Here is a 21,211-nt window from a genome sequence, read left to right on the forward strand (position 1 = left end):
AGCCTGTGTTCCCTGGAGTGTTGGAGGCTGAGGGGTGACATTATAGAGGTTTATAAAATCATGAGGGGCATGGATAGGATAAATAGACAAAGTCTTTTCCCTGGGGTGGGGGAATCCAGAACTAGAGGGCATAGGTTTAGGTTGAGGGGGACAAGATATAAAAGAGACCTAAGTGGCTACTTTTTCATGCAGAGGGTGGTACGTGTATGGAATGAGCTGCCAGAGGAAGTGGTGGAAGCTGGTACAATTGCAACATTTTAAAGGCATATGGATGGGTATATGAATAGGAAGGGTTTGGAGGCACATGGGCCAGGTGCTGGCAGGTGGGACTAGACTGGGTTGGGATATCTTGTCGAGTTGGACCGAAGGGTCTATTTCCATGCTGTACATCTCTATGACTCTATAATCAGAAGAGCAGGCGAGTTGAGTTTCAAGCAGGGCCTTTCATCAGGCAAGACAGCATCAATGCCATCTTAACAGTGTGGAGGTATGGTGAGCAGTGTATAGGAAGTTAAATGAACTTCTCTGGTGTGCCAACATCCTCCCAGCTGCCTCATACAGATTCATAGATTCACACAGCATAGAAAAGGCCCTTAAGCCTATTGAGTCTGCACCAACATAACTATCACTAAGTTGCACTAATCCCAATTTCCTGCAGTTGTCCCACATCCTTGAATAGTGATATTTGAAGTGCTCATTCAAATATGTTTTAAAGGTTGTAAGTTTTCCAGCATCTACTATCTTCCCATGCAATGCATTCTAGATTCTCACCACCTTCTGAGTGAAAAGGTTTCTTTCCCCCCCAGATCACCTCTGAAACTCCTGCCCCTTACCTTAAAACTGTGCCCCTGCATGATTGACCCCTCAACCATGAGGAATAGCTGTATCCATACCCTCAAACTTAGACACCTCAATCATGTTCCCCCTCAGTCTTCTCTACTCTAAAGGAAACAATCCAAACCTATCTCGTCTCTTATCATAGTTCAATTTCCACATCTCAGGCAACATTCTGATGAATCTCCTCTGTACCCTCTGGCACATCCTTCTTGTAGTGAGAGGACCAGAACTGCACACAGTACTCCATTTGTGGACTGACCAATGCTCTGTACAGTTCCAACATTACCTCCTTGCTCATATAATCTATGTTATGACAGATGAAAGCAAGTGTTTTGTATATATTCTTAACCATCCTATTCAAGTGCTTTGCTAACTTCAGGGATCTGTGAATAATTATCCCAAGATTCCTCTGTTCCTCTAAGCGACCCAATGTCCTGCCATTCATTAAATACTCCTTCATCTTGTTCCTTCTTCCAAAGTGCATCACCTCATACTTATCAAGGTTAGATTCCATGTGCCACTGATCTTCCTATCTGACCAACCCATCTATAACTTCCGGTAAACTACAGTCATCTCATCGCTATTAACCACTCTAACCAATCTTGGTGTCATCTGCAAATTTACTTAACATTCCCTCCCACATTTTCATCTATATCCTTCATGTGTATTACAAACAATTAGGGTCCTGATGCTGATCCTAGTACACGGCTGAATACTGGTCTCTAGTCACTCTAACAGCCTTCTACACCCACCCTTTGCGTACTATTACTAAGCCAGTTTCTGATCCAACTCACCAAGTTTCCCTCAATGCTATGTGTTTTAACCTTCTCAACCCGAGTTGTCCTAAACATCCAGGGTTCTGAACCTATTGCTCTTATATTTCCCTTAGAACAGTACATGTTGGACATGTACTCTCCCAGCTTCTTTTTGATTGTCCCTCCATTACTCTGCTGTAGACTTATTCACAATGAGCTGTTCTCAGTCTACTGTGGTCAGATCCTGCTTTATTTTAATAAAATCTTCCTTGACCCCATCCAAAACCATCATTTTCCTTGTCCAGAATAGATTTGAACCATACTGTGTCGTGGCCGCTATCACCTGATGTTTCCCATTGCAACATCTAACACTTGTCCAGCTCCTTTCCCCAGAATCAGATCCAGCACTGTACTTTCCCTTGTTGGGCCTTCTATGTATTAATACAACAAACCACCCTGAATACATTTAAAGAAATCCACCCCCTTTAAATTCTTAATGCTATGACTATCCAAATTTATGTTGGAAAAGTTGAAATCCCTGAGTATAATTACCCGATTATTACTCTTATAAACCTCTGAATTGTCTACATATTTTCTCCTCTATTCCCACTAACATTTTGGGGGCCTATAGTACATTCCCAGTAAAATAGCTGCCCCTTAACATTCCTAAGTTCTACCCACAAGCCTCATTTGAGAATCTTTCCAAGATATCATCTCTCCTTATTTCAGTGATTGGCTCCTTAATTAATACTGCTAAATCAACATCCTTTTTGTATTCTCCTCTGACTCACCTAAAGATCCTACATCCTGGAGAATTGTTGTTAGTCCAGCCCTTCCCTCAATCATATTTCTGTGATGGCAACAATACCATATTTCCATTCATCAATCCACACCACGAATTCATATTCTTACCTGTTAGACTCCTTGCATTAAAGTAAAGACATGCAGCCATGTCTTACTCTCTTCACACTCAACATAGCTGAACTCACTATGACTTGCTTCCTTTGCTGTAGCAAGATGTGTCTGTTTCATTGATATACAGCGTCCCCTCCCTCTGTCAGATGAGTTTAAATTCATCCCAATAGCACTTGCACACCAATCGGCAAGGATGTCAGTCACAATGTGGTTCAGGTGTGGATGGTCCCATTTGTACATGTCCCACCTTCCCCAAAACTGCTCTCATTGATCCAGGAACCTAAAACCCTACCTCTTACATGAACTCTTACTGATGAAGTCTGTGACGATCAACTACCTTTAATAGCAGGCTTGTTTTGTCGTATTAACAAATGTCTTTTGGAGATTCGTGGACTTAACATCAATCACATTACCTTTATTAACCTTTTTTGCTACCTTGTCAAAATTATCAATCGAGTTCATTGAACATGATCTACCCTGTACAATTCCATGCTGTCTTTCCTCAATTACCTCACTCTTGTTCAAATTCTGTGCTGGTTTTGCCAAGATTATCAGTTATAAAAGCATTCCCACCACAAAAATTAAATTGACTGGTCTGTAATTATTGGATTTATTCTTATACACTTTTTTAAACAAGTATGCAACTTGCAGTTCCTCAGTCTTCTGCAAATCATTAATACCTCAAGCCTTTTTTTTTCTTTGGAAGAACGTTGATCAAAATACAGGGGCATGCCCATCTTGTCTCCAGCTAGTAACCTATGTATACTAGTTACGTAAAGTTTATTTTAAGATTGAGGAATTTCGGTGTTAGATAGAATCATTAATGATGAACCAGCTTGTGAAACTCCATGAGACTTTACATTAATGACTCCCTATGTGTTCTGTTATGACAGTCTGATCAAACATGATACAGAAAGGAAATGCAAGTTGTACAGTTATAAAGGTTATGGAAACATGTCAGCCAATTTTGACATGAGGTAAATAGTGGAGCCATGGCTAGTTTTCGTCATGAGGTAAGTTGGATTCATGGACTGTATTGGTGAGTCAGTGATGAAAGGCCATGCGTTTAAGATTGTAACTGAATATCAAATTAGGAAGCGATGAGAATTTTCTTTTATGTCAGGGTAAGCTAGGACATTGTATATGTTACCGGGAATGGTGCTGGAAGTTGAATCTATAATAAGTTTTACAAGGGAAGTGAATAAATATTTGAACAATAAATATTTAAAAGAATATGAGAAACGAGTTGGCATTAAGTGGCAATAAGCAGATAACTCTTCGAAAAGCTGGCCCAGCCTCTGCTGTTTCTTTTCTGATGTGAAATTTTGATGTGTTCTTTGATCTTGTGAATATTTTTCGCCATAAAAATCCATTGGAGTTACAATTAACAATCTAAACCCTTTGCAACCTGTTATGTAACACTACTATTTATAATAAGATAAACATCAGAATAGCATTTGTATTATTAACATTGAAAGTGTTGCAAAGAAAAGAGTATTCCTTTCATGTTGCAGCACCAATTAATTTGGACTGCTCGCTCTGCATTAGTCTCAATTCACAACCAAGAAGAAAGACTGTACATCCACATTTAAACTCCCTTTTGATCTGAATAGTAGCAAATCATTTAATCATTAATAACAGCAAATAAGTTACATTGAATTATCCACTGTTCAGCATGTGCACATGGAGTTAATATTGAAATCTACGGGCACTTCCTACAGGCCACATGAATTTATCTTGCCAGTTAATAAATGCCAAAGAGTTTGAGTTAAATATACTTCTGAACTGGTTCTTTGGCAAACCCTGAGTCTGGTAGAATGCATATTTAAGCACCTAATAGTGGTATCTGATGTATTCCAGGTACAATAATTCTCTGTTCAATCTCAAAGCTTTACGACTTTTGATTCGATCTAATGCAATTGTACATTCTGGTTCACAAATGAAGTCCACTGAGAGAGATCTGAGTCGATACTGAAACCAAATTCATAGATCATATAAGTGCAAAAGCTGTGACATCAATTATCCTGTCAACACTTCATGACAGTAAAATCTTAGAGGCACAGTAATAGCCCCCAGGAAATATTTTTGAACTTAAGTTTCAAACTTTAAAAGTTCCCATTACATCAGCATATCACAAACTTACTTAAAATGCAACTTTCCAACACAAGCCAAGTTCTGCACTTGTGCTGCTCCATCTGCAATTATCCAGTGAATCCAGTATACTGAAAAGTGAACATGAATGTTTATATATTTAAAACAAAGCCAAACTATCAACTCACATTTGTGTCATATGCTCAAGGGTTGATGTTCCTTGTACTTCTTTACCATATAATGTACTATAGGGAACAATTAACTGAGTGACAATAGGTGAGCCCTGTCAAAGGAGGGCTTTCTTTGAACCTTATATTCATGAGGTGAATGATAATGCTCTTATATCAGAGTACAGTGTACTGATATAGAATACACAGAGGCACCCAAATGTTTCTGGAACAGTACTATTGAAATACTAACACAGCTGCTTCAGTCTAAACAAGACATTATTCCTGTATTAACTGCCATCATTCTCGTCTCATACTAACATGCAAATCTGTAACTTTTCCTGGAAAAGGAAATCAATGACGATATTTATTGTAAAAGCGAATGTTGTAAAATATTTCAAAATCCCCCAAAATGTCTGAAAGAATTGGCAAACATAATAATATTTTTTTCCCCGTTATTAATGTGAATTGTTCTTCTGTTAGTCATTATTGGTGTTTAAAATAAAATCACAGGCAAACATATGTCAGGATCTCAGTGGCTAAAACCTTAAGTAACCTTGAGATCTTGACATGGGGAGGCCAGAGAAATATTGCATGAATGCTTCTCTTAGTCTGCACTCAATACTGCCATGGTTGACCAAGATTATGTTGAGCCAAGAAACTTGGGGGAACTGAAAGGAACACGAATCAGCTGATGTTTCCTTTGGAAGCTTCAGCCTGTGTGAAACTACTTCACCAACTGCTAGAAATGCATATTGTGCCATCAGGCAAAGGCAAGATAGTGATCTGAATTGACTGTGAATCCCACCATGAAGAATAGAAAACTGTAACTCAGTTGTTACGATTTGTACATGGGTACACTTTTGAAGGGGATCCAGAACTTATGAAACTAGGCTGGTTGTAAATGTGGGGTCAGGGAGGTTCAAATCCAGGAAAATGGACTACTCATTATTCATCATGTGTAACCTCTTCGGGAGAGGAGGGTTTGTAATTAACATCTGCTAATTACTCAGTATGGTTATATTCACACAGACGCTTGGATTTAATATCAAGGTATTGATTATCCTAGGTTTTTTGAAACTCACCAGTGAAAGCAATTGCAACATCTGACAATCACACAATCAATAAAGTTTACAAAGAGATTTCAGATTTTTACACTAAAAGACAAACTGAAAGCAAATTGACTTAACATTTCTTAACAGGAAACTAATACTCTAAACTACAAGAAAGACCCCTCAACTTTATAACATGACCTAAATCTTAAAATCATAATTAAACTTCATTGTCTATTCTCCAAATAACTGAAGTTCACACAGGAACCAATCCAACTTCACTCCCAGCATCAAATGAATCATAAAAGAGGCCATTCAGCCCACCAAGTCTGTACCAACCCTCTGAAGACCATCTCACCCAATCCCTATAGCCCTGTATTTACCATGGCTAATCCACCTAGCCTGCACATTCCTGGATACTATGTGGCAATTTAATATGAAAATCCACATAACCTGCACATCTTTGGAATGTTGGAGGAAATCGGAGAACCTACATAAACCAATACAGACAAGGGGAGAACATGTAAACTCCACACAGTCACTCACCCAAGACTAGGATCAAACCTGGGTCTCTAGAACTGTGAGGCAGCAGTGTTAACCACTGAGCTACCGTTCACCCCAATGGGCTCACTTTCATTGCTTCTCAAACTTGTCACTTCACAGGGCTGTTAATAACTACTTCTCTCATTTTTTGGAGTCGCCATATATTGAGGGCCAGTAGGGAAGTCTGCCACTGACAACTGACCTATCCTCAACAACAGAAATCTTCCAGTCGTTAAAGTTCCACAGCATTAACACCAGCTAAAGATTGTGTTCCTTCCCTCATTCTGCCTGAAGGTGATTGAGGAAGAAATGATGGTGTGTGATGAGGAAAATACAATTGTAGCAGCTCACGCATTTGTCGAGAACCTGCTGTTTGGCAATTTGATCTGCATTAGCTGCTGGGGGGCTTGTCCAGTACTCTCTCTAGTGTCCTGTGCTCTCTGCTCCAACAATCTCCAACAATTACAACTGAGTTCAAAGGCATATGTTAATCCGATGGAAAGGATGAGCCAGCTTGATGAGGATGACGATAAAGAAGATTGATAGATGGGGATGTGAAGACGTGTTATTAAGTATACAGTTAGAACATTCATAAGATGAGATCTGTTGGAGGTCTTTCTTCTTTACTCTATCTTGGGATATGTGCATTGTTGGCAAGGCCAGCATTTGTTTCCTCTCCCTGACTGCCAATGAACTGAGTGTCTTACTGCAGCCATTTCAGAGATCAATTAAGCATTAGCCACATTATGTTGTGGTCAAGTGACCACAGGTCCAAAATTGGACATTCTAAATTGACATACAGCTGGAGAAAATTGGGCCTGACAAAATTGGCCAAACTAAATCGAACAGGAGCTGGCAGCTAGCAGCTATGGAAAACAATGGAAGAGGCTAAAAAGGCATACTGGAACCAGTTATAACCAGTCTGAGGGTTCTGGAATGCAAAGGTGTCAATCAAATGTTCTGGCATCTTAACTGCTTGAAGTTAAAAATCACACAACACCAGGTTATATTCCAACAGGTTTAATTGGAAGCACACTAGCTTTTGGAGTGCCGCTCCTTCCACAACCACCTGATGAAGGAGCAGCGCTCCAAAAGCTAGCGTGCTTCCAATTAAACCTGTTGGACTATAACCTGGTGTTGTGTGATTTTGAACTTTGTATACCCCAGTCCAACACCAGTATCTCCAAATCATAACTGACTGAAAACATGTACTTTACATGACATGTCAACGATGCAGGATATTGATGCGACCCCATTGGATGATTTGAACTTAGGTCATAACCCCATTGGCCTAAGATCACAGAACATTCCAGAAGATTGATTGTGAGGAGGGATGAAAACACATGCACCTGGAAGCCAGCTACTCAATGAAGCCTCAGCAAAGACTCAATCTGGCCTTGAGACAGAGCTCTGAACACTGTGTGTGTGTGAGTGTGTGTGTGAGTGTGTGTGAGTGAGAAAGAGAGAAAAGAAAAGGTTGGCTCTGATCTGCAAGACCCACCTTTGTGGAAGAGAGCCAAGCCCTATGTCAGAGAGGAAAGAGATTCCAATGGACCAGCTCCTACACATGGATCATTGTGGATAATATCCTTTCTCAGACAGATAGATCTTGATTGAGAGTAAATATTTTGGAAATTTAGGAAATGCTTGCATGGTTTTTTTTAATAATGAATATTTTGTTAACAAAATTAATTTGAACCACTCTTGAAAGTTTCACCAAACAGAGTGCTTGGATACAAAGCATTTTTAATACATAAAGCACAAATAACAACGTCGACCTAGAGTCACATGTAAGCAGACCAGAGAAGGGCAGTAGATTTCTTCCCTAAAGGATTTTGTTAATCTGATGAAGTTTTATGACAATTGGTGGTGGTTCATGGCATAATGACTGAGGCTAGCTTTCAATTCTTGATTTTGTTTCATTGAGTTGAAGTTCAATAAGCAGCCATGGAGGGTTAGAAATCCCTGTCTCCAGAGCATTAGCCTCAGCCTCGCAATCAGTCATTCCCACAATGCCTCCCATTACCCCCATTCCCCTTTGGAGAAAGGAGAGCAAGGGTAGTCAGGGTGGTGATAGGGTGCAGGATACTGCAGGATTCAATTGTACGTGCCCATATATTCAATTACAATATCCTGCACGTCTTGGGCATTAAACCTCATCAACACTGAGTCCAGAACCAAACTGTAATGCTTTTATTGCTGAACCCTTCTACCACCTCAGTCTCGGGTCCTTTATTTCAACTGTGACTTCTACTTCAGCACAGAGTTATAGAGCTGTACAGAATGGAAATAGAGTCTTCAGTCCAACCTGTCCATGCCGACCAGGTTTCTCAAAATAAACGAGTCCTATTTATCAAGTCAAGGAGTCACACAACACAGAAACAGACTGTTTAGTTCAACTAGTCCATGCTGAACATAATCCCAAACCATATCACCCCCAGTCTGCAAATCACCAGTATCCCTCTAAACCTTTCTTATTCATGTATCAGTTCAAACGTCTTTTAAATATCTTTACTATAACTCTATCTATCACTTTTTTTGGCAATTCATTCCATAGACCCATCATCTACAATGTGAAAAAGTTACCTTCCAGTTCCTTGTCGAATCTTTCCTCTATCTATTCCCTCTATTCTTGAAATCCCCTACCCTCGGGAAAAGATTCGTGATTTTAAAAACTCCTATAAGGTCATCCCTCAAACTACTACACTCTAGGAAAAAGATGTCCTGGCCTATCCAGGCTCTCCTTAGAACTCAAATCATCTAGTCTTGGTAACATCTTCATTGCACCCTTTCCAATTTCATAATATCCACTCTTCAGCCCCTTAATATCTCTAGCAGGAAATAGTCTAGTGAAATCAGTGTCATCTTCTCTTTCTGTCAGCAACAACTCTTCCCACTTTTATCTTTCAATTGTACTTTTTATTTGTCAGTTGATTTGCCTGCTCTTGCTGTTTAGGTAGAAAATGATAATCAAGTGGTTAAGGTTAAAAAGTCACTGGCAAATGTCCTGAACTTACTTCATGGTTTAGAATGAATATCAAGCTCTGACACTCCCAGGACATCTCCCAGTCTGGACATTTGACCAGTGTGTCTGGTCCACAAAAAGCAGAACAAATCCAACCCAACCTATTACTGCCCGATCAGTCCACTCTTGATCATTAGCAAAGCGATGAAGGGGTAATTGACAATGCTATTAAATGGCACTTGCAAAAAAAAAGATTTACACCCAGTTTGAATTCTGCCAGGGTCACTCAGTTCCTGACCTCATTACTGCCTTGGTCCAGGCATAGATAAAAGAGGCGATCTCCAGAGGAGAGGTGAGATTGACTGTTCTTGACATTAAGGCCTTTTTGACCGTGTGGCATCCAAGAACCCGAAAAAAACTGGAGTCACTGTGGATTTCGGGAGAAACCTTCTGCTGATCGGAGACACGCTTCATACAAAGGAGCAAAGGATTGGATTGCTGGAGGTCAATCATCTCAGTCCCAGCCTATCACTGCAGGAGCTCTTCAGAGTAGTTTACTAAGCCAACTATGTTTTAACAATAACCTTCCCTCCATTATAATGTCAAAAGTGAGGGTGTTCACTAATGAGTGAACATTGTGGAACACCATTCCCAATCCTCAGACACTAAAGCAGTCTGTATCTTTATGCAAAACCTGGGCAATATCTCAGCCTAGCTGCTAAATGATTAAGAAACATTCATGCCACACAAGGGTTGGGAAATGATCATGCCAACAAGAGAGAAACTAACCATTAATCTCTTGACATTCAATGGTACTACTATCAGTGAACCTCCCACTTTCCCAAAACCAGAGATTACAATTGACTGGAAACTGATCTGTTCTAACTATATCAACACAGTGGCTACAAGAGTAGTTCAAAGTCTAGGAATTCTTTGGTGAATAACTCACTGCCTGCCTCCCTAAAGACTTTCCATCATCTACAAGACATACATCAGGAGTGTGATGGAATAGTCTGCACTCGCCTGGATGGATATAGCTCCAACAACATTCAAATAGTTGAAAATCATCCAGTACAATACATCACCATTTCTTCACTGGTATGGAGTGAAAGTCCTAGACTTCATTTCCTATATAAAACACAAAAACTGTGAAGGCAGATGAACATCACTTTCTCCAGGGCAATTAAGGATAGGCCAAAAATGCTAGCCTAGTTGGTAAAACCCAGATCCTAAAATTAATCAAAAAGAATTAATCTTGGGGCTTGTATCTCAGGAATGAACCATTACATATTGAAGAACAGAAAAAAATACGAAACATGTAAAAATTAATAAACCCAATGTTTAGTCCTTTGCAGAAAATAAATCAAATTTGGCAGATCAGTGTCTTTAGCTTAAAACCCAGCAGTTTCTTCTCATTCACTAATAGCAGGTAAGTGCCTTATTTACATGGAATGTTTTCCCAATATCTTCACAGTAAATTTTGCTTCCTTTAATGTTAACAGTATATGGAAATGTCTTGGAAGAATATTATCCCAGTCTCGTATGCATCTGTCCAGTTTACTGATGTGAAATGAAACCCTGACATACATCTCTTCCTCTGTCTTGCTGAACTGTAAATTGAAAAGTATGTTCCATTAAAGGTTACCACAATTCATGTATATAGCTTCATTTCACAGCTTGAATCTCTAGGAATATGATATCAGATGTATTTAACCTAGGGATTAAACAGAGCAGCTGAATTAACAATATCGCATTTAGTAAAAGCACAGAGCCATTGAGGTAAAATTTAAAAGTAATAGTAAGCTCATTGGCTGAAAGAGAAAGACAGGTTAATACAAAAGGTGGGGTTTATTGCGAAAGTTCCAATTGCCAAAGTAAATCATCTTTGCCTAGCTCAAGGAAGGCACTAGATCAAGAGGAGGACAAAGAACATGTTACAAAGACTTCCTGAAGGCTTCCCTCAAGAAATAAAGTTGTCAATGTATGGGAGACTCACATTCAGAAGAAACTGACTTGGGGAAGCTCCTGTATGAAGGGACCTAATTCTTTCAAAATACCTGTCGACAAGAGGAGATACGGAAAGGGAACAAGAGGCAAGAGTGCCTGCAATTTCACGGTGAAGGACCAATTCTATCTCCCAGAAACACCTGCCAATGTGTTGTTGCAAATATAGCTCAATGACCAGCCTTATTGGGCACACAAAGGTGCACAAGACCAGTGACACTGAAATATCTAGCAGAACAATCATACTCATTAACAATTGATTACCAATGGAGACAGTAGCATTAAAAGTTTTGGGAGCATTTACTTTTCTCATTGTGCTGTGCAGACTGAATTTTGGAGTGGTGCATTCAAAAAGGATCAAAAATGTTGAAACAAATGAATCTGAAACATCAATTGTCCTAAACAACTCCAATAAATTAAGAGGCATTCAGTACTATGCATAACTTTGCCATGCATATGAACAAATGTTATTACACTAATGCAATTCTTTCTTGACACTTTTCTGTGCCTGGTTGATGCTCTTTAGTAGCTTATCTGAAAAATAAATCTTTTTATTAAGACACTTCAGCTGTCTATGTAGTCTTCTGGCCAATCCAGATCAAATAGCCTGCTCTAAAAACGCTGCTTGCATGTTGCCAGCTGTAATAAATTTTATCACAGCTGTGGAGGCAATCACAATACTCTAAAACATCAATGGCATTCTATACAAAAGAAAACGACAATACCCTTTAAAAAAGCAATGAATTTGTCCTGTCTCCAGCACTAATAGATCTTTTAGACAATTCCAGATCCAAATTCATATCTTAAAACTAATTGGTTCTTCCTTAGACCATTCATTATCTGTTGAAAACTGTTCATTGAGTTTCAAGGTATGTAATTTATAGAGTAACAAACAAAGGTAAAAACATTATTCTCCTCACTTTCAGTGATGGAGATACTTTTGTTTTGAAAACACCAGACAAGACTCCAAAGATGGCCTGTCAGAGGTTCATTCTTTGCTCTGCCTGCAAAATTTTCAGCCTGTGCTTTTGTGCGACAATAATTGTAATGTTAAAGGAAACCTGTTTGAAAATATTTACTTTTTTTTTAGATTAGATTACTTAGTGTGGAAACAGGCCCTTCGGCCCAACAAGTCCACACCGCCCCGCCGAAGCGTAACCCACCCATACCCCTACATCTACATTTACCCCTTACCTAACACTATGGGCAATTTAGCATGGCCAATTCACCTGGCCTGCACATCTTTGGACTGTGGGAGGAAACCAGAGCACCCGGAGGAAACCCACGCAGACACGGGGAGAACGTGCAAACTCCACACAGTCAGTCGCCTGAGGCGGGAATTGAACCCAGGTCTCAGGCGCTGTGAGGCAGCAGTGCTAACCACTGTGCCACCGTGCCGCCCATGCTAAAATAATCAGTAACTATATATTTATTACATAATTATCTTTTGCCTCTGAAGGACTCCTCTCTGGCAACTCCACATTGAAGGTAATTCAGTTTCCTTTCAATTTCCACTGACAGGGATTGTAATTTTAAAGTGTAAAATTCTCAATTTGGCAATAATTTCTGTGTAGGGGTGATAATCACAGTAGCTGTTATGTGGAGTTTGACCATCATTTCGTCTGGGTAGTAAGGAAGCTACATGAGGGTTCCTACATTGTCAGATGTAGGAAGAGAAGACAATCATTAATCAAACAAGTCAGGTCACTTGGAAATACAATATCAACTTCAAATTTTAAAGATTAAGCCAGTAGTCAACGTAGACATAAGCCATGAACTTTGTTTCTCTGTCTGTCAATATGAAAGGGATACCGAGAGATCCAAGACCATTGCATTTATAGGTCACTTGATAGAGAAGGTGTTTGTATCATGCAAACAAAGTGGACTACCTGTAGTCTTTCTATTCACTTTTGATCTATATGATCCCATTAAACCTCAAAATTAACTATGTGAAAAACAACATTTGTTTTGCATATCAATTATCCTTTTACATAGCAAAGTTTACATTCAGTGAAATTCTCTGCTTCTGTTTGTTATACTGGCAGCCAATGTTAGTTATGTGTTGTCTCTTTTGAAAACATATTTGTTTGCATATTGCTATAGGCTTAAAATGATCATTCATTTAATTTTATGCAAATGCTGCTCCTGGCAACAACTGATGCTAACACGAACATCAGATGCTAGAACAATTGTGTTCTGCTGGTAAACAGAAGGTTTTCGTTTGTCTTCTGTGAAAATAATAACTCCTAGATTGATCTTCCTTACAGAGTAGCCAACATTTCAGACAGATTATTAGGCAGCTAGCTGACATGACGGGTGAATGTACATTTTTTTTTCCCTGATGATCTCCCCTCAGCACAATATGTTTTTTAATCTTGTGATGAATCAGTTTTGGTGGGGAAACTTGATTTTCCACTTACTATAGTTTGATGTGCTCAGCGAAGTTTTTTTGAGATCACTGCAGCTGAAACATGAGGCAAACAGCATGCAAGTATAAATGCATTCTACCCAATAGATTAGTTAGTTTAGAGACTAAGGGTTGTATTGATTTCTCTTCCTAAGCTGAAGTGTAATCAATGTGAATTATTGTGGGATATTATAGAGAAATGGAGTACTCATTTATAAAGGGAATCTAAATTGATCAGTGGGATAGTTTACACCAGGACACTAAATAATGATACATATTAGAAATCTCATACCTCAGTAACAACTGGTAGCAGAGAAACACTGCATGAATTGAATTAAATCATTTATTGGCACGCGTATTCAATATAAAATACAGCGAAAAGTGTACATTGTTGTCATGCATAGGTACCATTCACATAAACTTAAAATAAAACCTTTTAAAAATAAAGATAATTTAAAGAGAGTTCAACTTTTCCTTCTCTGCTACAGACCCACGCACTTCAACAACCTGATGAAGGAGCAAAGCTCCGAAAGCTAGTGCTTCCAAATAAACCTGTTGGACTATAACCTGGTGTTGCATGATTTTTAACTTTGAAATCATTCACATTATCCACAATTTCAATGATGAAAATCTACAAGATATCTGCAAATAGATTAACCAAATAATGGTTGATATTGAAGTCAGATTTTGATGATACTCAGTTACATGTTATATGGTGAAACACATTGTCAATGTACATGTTACTTTGCAACAGAAGCAGAAAAATAATCTATGCTTGATGTGAATGAGTTCCATGCATATTAATATGATTAGATGGTGCTCCAAAATTGATTGATAACTACAAAGCAAACCAGGAAAAGGGATTTCTGCTGGCACAAAAGACTGGCTTGTCTCTTTGCTATAACCAAAAGAACTTTCGTTTATCGTGCACTCTTCACTTGAAAGAACAGAACAGAGTACTGTATAAGGGAGAGAAATGTATATTGTGTGGGTTGGAAGAGGAGACTGCGCATACGTTTGGAGAGAAAGATTTAAGGTGGTCTTTAAGTGAGTAATACAGTCAATAATGTTGGAAAGAAGTTTGGAAAACAATGATCTGTGAAGAAAAAGATGCAGTACATCCAATGATTAGACAGTTGTTGTAGTAATATAGACCGGATTTTCACAACTAGGCCTATTTGAACACAATGAAGCAGCGGTTACCTTGGGAATCCTGTAGAAGTTCAAACTTCAGCCAGGCAATAATTCAACATCTGGAACCCTCTGAAAAAGGCAAAGGCTCAGGATTGTTCTGATTCACTTGATTAGTTAGCCAGATAAAGCTACAGAAATTAGAATCCTTCATTTAACTTCTGATTTATAATCATCTTGAACTATCCATCACCCCCAGACCCAGCAGCCCATAAATCCTACATACTCCCAACCTGAGTCACCATACCTCCCCTCCACGTCATTCTGACCTTCTGATCACCCATGATATCCCCGACCGGATTGCAGCAACACTCCACTCCCCAAGCATGCTATCTATGAAGTTGCCAACATTACGGATGTGCCACAGAGATACCAGCTGCTGCTGAGGTTCTGAGACCCAGAGCTTAAGTTGTTGTAAATGATTTGGATATGAGCATAAGAGGTACAGTTAGGAAGTTTGCAGATGACACCAAAATTGGAGGTGTAGTGGACAGCGAAGAGGGTTACCTCAGATTTCAACAGGATCTTAACCAGATGGGCCAATGGCATGAGAAGTGGCAGATGGAGTGTAATTCAGATAAATGTGAGGTGCTGCATTTTGGGAAAGCAAATCTTAGCAGGATTTATACACTTAATGGTAAGGTCCTAGGGAATGTTGCTGAACAAAGAGACCTTGGAGTGTAGGTTCATAGCTCCTTGAAAGTAAAGTCGCAGGTAGATAGGATAGTGAAGAAGGCATTTGGTATGCTTTCCTTTATTGGTCAGAGTATTGAGTACAGGGGTTGGCAGTTCATGTTGCGGCTGTACAGGACATTTGTTCCACCACTGTTGGAATATTGCGTGCAATTCTGGTCTCCTTCCTATCGGAAAGATGTTGTGAAACTTGAAAGGGTTCAGAAAAGATTTACAAGGATATTGCCAGGGTTGGATGATCTGAGCTACAGGGAGAGGCTGAACAGGCTGGGGCTGTTTTCCCTGGAGCATCGGAGGCTGAGATATGACCTTATAGAGGTTTACAAAATTATGAGGGGCATGGATAGGATAAATAGACAAAGTCTTTTCCCTGGGGTGGGGGAGTCCAGAACTAGAGGGCATAGGTTTAGGGTGAGAGGGGAAAGATATAAAAGAGACCTAAGGGGCAACTTTTTCACGCAGAGGGTGGTACGTGTATGGAATGAGCTGCCAGAGGAAGTGGTGGAGGCTGGTACAATTGCAACATTTAAGAAGCATTTGGATGGGTATATGAATATGATGGGTTTGGAGGGATATGGGCCGGGTGCTGGCAGGTGGAACTAGATTGGGTTGGGATATCTGCCGGCATGGACAGGTGGGACCAAAGGGTCTGTTTCCATGCTGTACGTCTCTATGACTCTGTGACTCTATGGAGGAACCGGTGTTGGACTGGGGTGTACAAAGTTAAAAACCACACAACATCAGGTTATAGTCCAACAGGTTTAATTGGAAGCACTAGCTTTCGGAGCGCTGCTCCTTCATCAGGTGGTTGTGGAGTATAAGATTGTAAGACTCAGAACTTATAGCAAAAGTTTGCAGTGTGCTGAAAAAGACCTGGATTGTTTGTTAAGTCCCATGTCTGCTAGGATGACAACATTGGTTTCAGTTCTTTCACATGTAAATCACAAAATGCTTTTTAAAAGTTGCATTGTTAAAATTCGCTTCAGAATGTAACTTTTAAAAATAAGTTTTGCAATTTACGTATGAAAGAACTGAAACCAACTTGGTCATTCTAACAGATGTGGGACTTAACAAACAATCCAGGACTTTTCCAATATATAATTTCAGTTACATCTCTCTGTAAACCTTTGCTATAAATTCTGTGTCTTACAATCTTATACTCCACAACCACTTGATGAAGGAGCAGTGCTCCGAAATCTAGTGCTTCCAATTAAACCTATTGGACTAAAGCCTGGTGTTGTGTGATTTTTAACTTTGTTCAGTTTTCCTGAAGCGTCTTATTCAGAACTGAACAAAATATTCCAGCTGAGGTTATTCTGCAGTATTTATGGGAAATTAGCATAATATTCTGACCTTTCATGTCTATGCATTTATTTATAAAGTCAATTGTTTTGTTCATTTAGCCTGGCACCTTCAGGGGTTTGTAGAAACACCCAGAGTTATCTCACTTCTTGCATCCCAATGAAAATTATATAATTAAACATTGAGATATTAAAAAGATTGATTTGACAATAGATATTCCACAGTACGTAATTATCTTCATAGTGAAAATGGTAATAACTAACTTTACATTTTCTCAACTTCGATCTCTGCACTATCTTTGATTTTTGAGTATTTAATTGCTATGATGTTGTAGGCAATTGTTTAACATCCATTGTTGTTGGATGGCCATAGTAGCAGCTTTGCTCATGAGGGTAAAGTTTTCTTTTCTGAAGTTTTATCTCAACAAGTTAAATGTTGGGTAGCTTTTTGAACCCATAGGGAAAATGACCCAAAAGGTGCAACTAATAAGAAACCGTTGATGAAGGAACCATTGATGGACATTCAGATATAAGCTTGAATTAATATTGGACATCTCTAATATGTCTATCCTGGTTAAAACAAGGTGTGTTTCTTCTGCACATATCCAGATCAAGTCTCATACATCTAAAACAAAGAACTGCAGAAGCTGGAGATCTGAAACAAACAAAACTGGAAATTGCTGGAGAAACTCAGTGGAACTGAAGAACAGTCACTGGACTCAAAGTTGATGCCTCAAGACTTGCTGAGATTCTCCAGCAATTTCTGTTTTTGTTTGTTTCAAAGTCTCAAAACGGAAGTCTCAAAGCAAAGGATAAGAAAGGCAAGATTCGTGAACAAAATTTGACAGGAGAAATCGTACCACTAGCTAAGAGGAAAGGGAAGCGTACATAAGGTCCAGGCAGCTAAGAACAGAATGGGCACTGGAGGAATATCAGGAGAGTAAGACCAGTCTTAAACAAGGAATCAAGTGAGCTAAAGGGGTCCTGAAATAACTTTAATGAGCAGAATTAAGGAGAATCCCAAAAACTTTTACTCTTATATAAGAAGCAAGTGGGTAACTAGAGAACAGATTGGTCCACTAAAGGATAAAGAAGGAAGGAAGGCTGGGTGTCGAATCTGAGAAAATGGGTGAGATTCTGAATGATTAGTTTGCATCAGTGTTCACTGAGGAGAGAGACATGATGAATAATGAGATTAGGGATAGAAGTTTGATTACTCTGGATCACATTGTCATAAGTAGGGAAGATGTGTTGGGTTGGCTAAAGGCTATTACGGTGGACAAATCCCTAAGACCAGATGGGATCTATCCCAGGTTGCTAAGGGAGGTGAGGGAGGAAATAACTGGGGCCTGACAGATATCTTTGTAGCATCCTTAAACACAGGTGAGGTGCCGATGGATTGGAGTTTTGCTCATGTCCCTCTGTACAAGTGTGGATATTCCAGGTAACTACAAACCAGTGAGCCTGACGTCAGTGGTGGGAAAGTTGAAGGAGAAGGTCCTGAGGGATAAAATCTATTTAAATTTGGAAAAGAATGGGCTTATCAGTGATAGGCAACATGATTTTGTGCCGGGGAGATCATGCCTTACCAATTTAATAGAGTTCTTTGAGGAAGTGACCAAGTTGATAGATGAAGGAAGGGCTGTAGATGTCTTATACATGGACATTCGTAAGGTGTTTGATAAGGTTCCCCATAGTAAACTAATGGAGAAAGTGAAGTCACATAGTGTGTTGGGTATTCTAGCTAGGTGGATAAAGAGCTGGTTGAGCAAGGGAGGAAACAGAGAGTAGTAGTTGAAGGGAGTTTCTCGCAATGGAGAAAGGTGACCAGTGGTGTTCCACAAGGATCAGTGGTGGGGCCACTGTTGTTTGTGATGTACATAAATGATCTGGAAGAGGGCACTGTTCATATGATCAGATTACATGAGGTTTAGTGTCAGCTAGAAGAAAGCATAGGGGACTGTCAAAGAATATGGGCGGCACGGGGGCACAGTGGTTAGCATTGCTGCCTCACAGTGCCAGAGACCTGGGTTCAATTTCCGCCTCAGGCGACTCTCTGTGTGGATTTTGCACATTCTCCCCATGTCTGCATGAGTTTCCTCTAGGTGCTTCGGTTTCCTCCCACAGTCCAAAAATGTGCAGGTTAGGTGAATTAGCCATGCTAAATTGCCCATAGTGTTAGTTGAAGGGGTAAATGTAGGGGAATGGGTCTGGGTGGGTTGCGCTTCGGTGGGTCAGTGTGGACTTGTTGGGCCGAAGGGCCTGTTTCCACACTGTAAGTAATCTAATCTAAATACAGGAGAATATAGATAGACTAGAGAGTTGGGCGGAGAAGCGCAGATGGAGTTCAATTCAGGCAAATGTGAGATGATGCATTTTGGGAAGTCTAATTCTAGAGTGAATTATACAGTAAACGGAAGAGCCTTGGAAAAAGTTGATGAGCAGAGAGATCTGGGAGTTCAGATCCATTGTACCCTGAAGGTTGCTGCACAGGTAGTTAGAGTGGTCAAAAAGGCATATGGTATGCTTGCCTTCATCGTACCGGGTATTGAGTATAAGACCTGGCAGGTCATGTTACAATTGTACAAGACGTTGGTTCGGCCGCATTTAGAATACTGTGTACAGTTCTGGTGGCCACATTACCAAAAGGATGCGGACATTTTGGAGAGGGTGCAGAGAAGTTTTACGAGGATTTTGTCATGTACGGAAGGTGCTAGCTATGAAGAGAGATTGAGTAGGTTAGGTTTGTTTTCATTAGAAAAAGAGAGATTGAGGGGGGACCTGATTGAGGTCTACAAAATCATGACAGGTATAGACAGGGTAGATAGAGATAAGCTTGTTCCCAGTGTGAAGGATACAATAACGAGAGATCACGCTTTCAAGGTGAGAGGTGAAAAATTTAAGGGGGATACATGCGACAAGTACTTTCCACAGAGGGTGGGAGGTGCCTAGAATGAATTGCCAGCAGAGGTAGTAGAGGCAGGCATGGAAGATTCATTGAAGATGCGTCTGGACAGCTGTACGAATAGGTGGGGAGCAGAAAGTTACAGATGCTTAGGAATTGGGTGACAGGTTCAGGCAGTGGATTTGGATCGGCTCAGGCTTGGAGGGCCGAAGGGCTGTAAATTTTCTTTGTTCTTGTGTACACATCATATATACACCAATGGCCCTTGCAGACATTAATTTATAGATATGTATGCATATATATAAATATATATATACATACACGTATATATCACATTTTTCCGTCCAAGTGACAAAAGAAGTAAAATATAGAAGCTTTAGGTGATTACGTAGAATTACTTTAATAAAAACTTTTGGTCACGTGGTCATTTTGAGAATCAAACTTGAGCTGGATATGGGCTTCACTCAATTAATAAATTGATTTTCAATTATTTCCTTTCCTCTTAATCAACTGTAATTTTCTTGAATCGTTTATCTCACTAATTTTAGTGATAGCAGTCAGGTCAGAACTATATAGCTTAAATGGTTTTGCATCCCAACAGAATCCGAACTGAGTTTCCTCTGACTTGCTCATGGATTGGACTCTCCCCATTCCAACTGGTATCAAAGAGAAATGTTTAGTATATAGTAATTGAAATCGATCAGTTTATTCTGTAGAATACAAACACAGAGATTGCTTGAGAAATTCAACTGTTCTGGCAGCATTTGTGGACAGAGAAAGAGAGTTAATTTGTAACCTTGTTACTATAATATCTTGTTTTCCAGATTTTCAGACATGTGCTTGAAAAAATACTAAAGTGGTTGAATATAGCTGAGGCTATGATGTGCTTTCCACCTCAATTGCTTGTGTACAGCAAATAATCTGTAAATGCAAAGTCAACAAGATTTCCTTGTCTGGTTTTTGGACATCTCTGGTCTAAAGCAAAACATGATTAACGTAAGCCAATCAGGAGAGCTGGACGCCCTTTGTAATAATAAATATTACATTCACATCGTCATGAAACTTTTAATAATAGAATTTTGTACTTTGTGAAGTAATTTTGTTCCCCAGATGTCTGTCTTTGGAATTTTACAACATGTTGTTTCACAGCTGCAGAAATCCCTTGATGATTTTATTTGTGAAGATTCATGATTTGTGACACAGTTAATGAAAATTTATCAAAATTAAAACTTCAATTGGCAAGAAATGCACTGAGAAATATATTGCATAACAGAATAAAGTCATTACAGAATATTGTGGTTTGACTTTGTGTAATTTCCATTCTTGTTTCCATTCTTAACCACTTTTGGACCCTATGGTTGTAGTTGAAACCATTTTTCTCCTCA

General features: G+C 39.4%; 1 long non-coding RNA gene across 1 annotated transcript in view; it reads left to right on the forward strand.

Moving 5' to 3' along the window:
- Nucleotides 1-20,766, forward strand: part of LOC140453650 (uncharacterized) — a 176,714-nt gene extending 155,948 nt beyond the window's left edge. Inside the window, exon 4 of the long non-coding RNA XR_011952448.1 lies at nt 20,651-20,766. This is a non-coding gene — a long non-coding RNA (uncharacterized lncRNA). The remainder of the gene's footprint in view (nt 1-20,650) is intronic.
- Nucleotides 20,767-21,211: the final 445 nt, after the last annotated feature.

Source organism: Chiloscyllium punctatum, chromosome 27 (genome assembly GCF_047496795.1).
Source record: "Chiloscyllium punctatum isolate Juve2018m chromosome 27, sChiPun1.3, whole genome shotgun sequence".
Taxonomy (NCBI): Eukaryota; Metazoa; Chordata; class Chondrichthyes; order Orectolobiformes; family Hemiscylliidae; genus Chiloscyllium; species Chiloscyllium punctatum.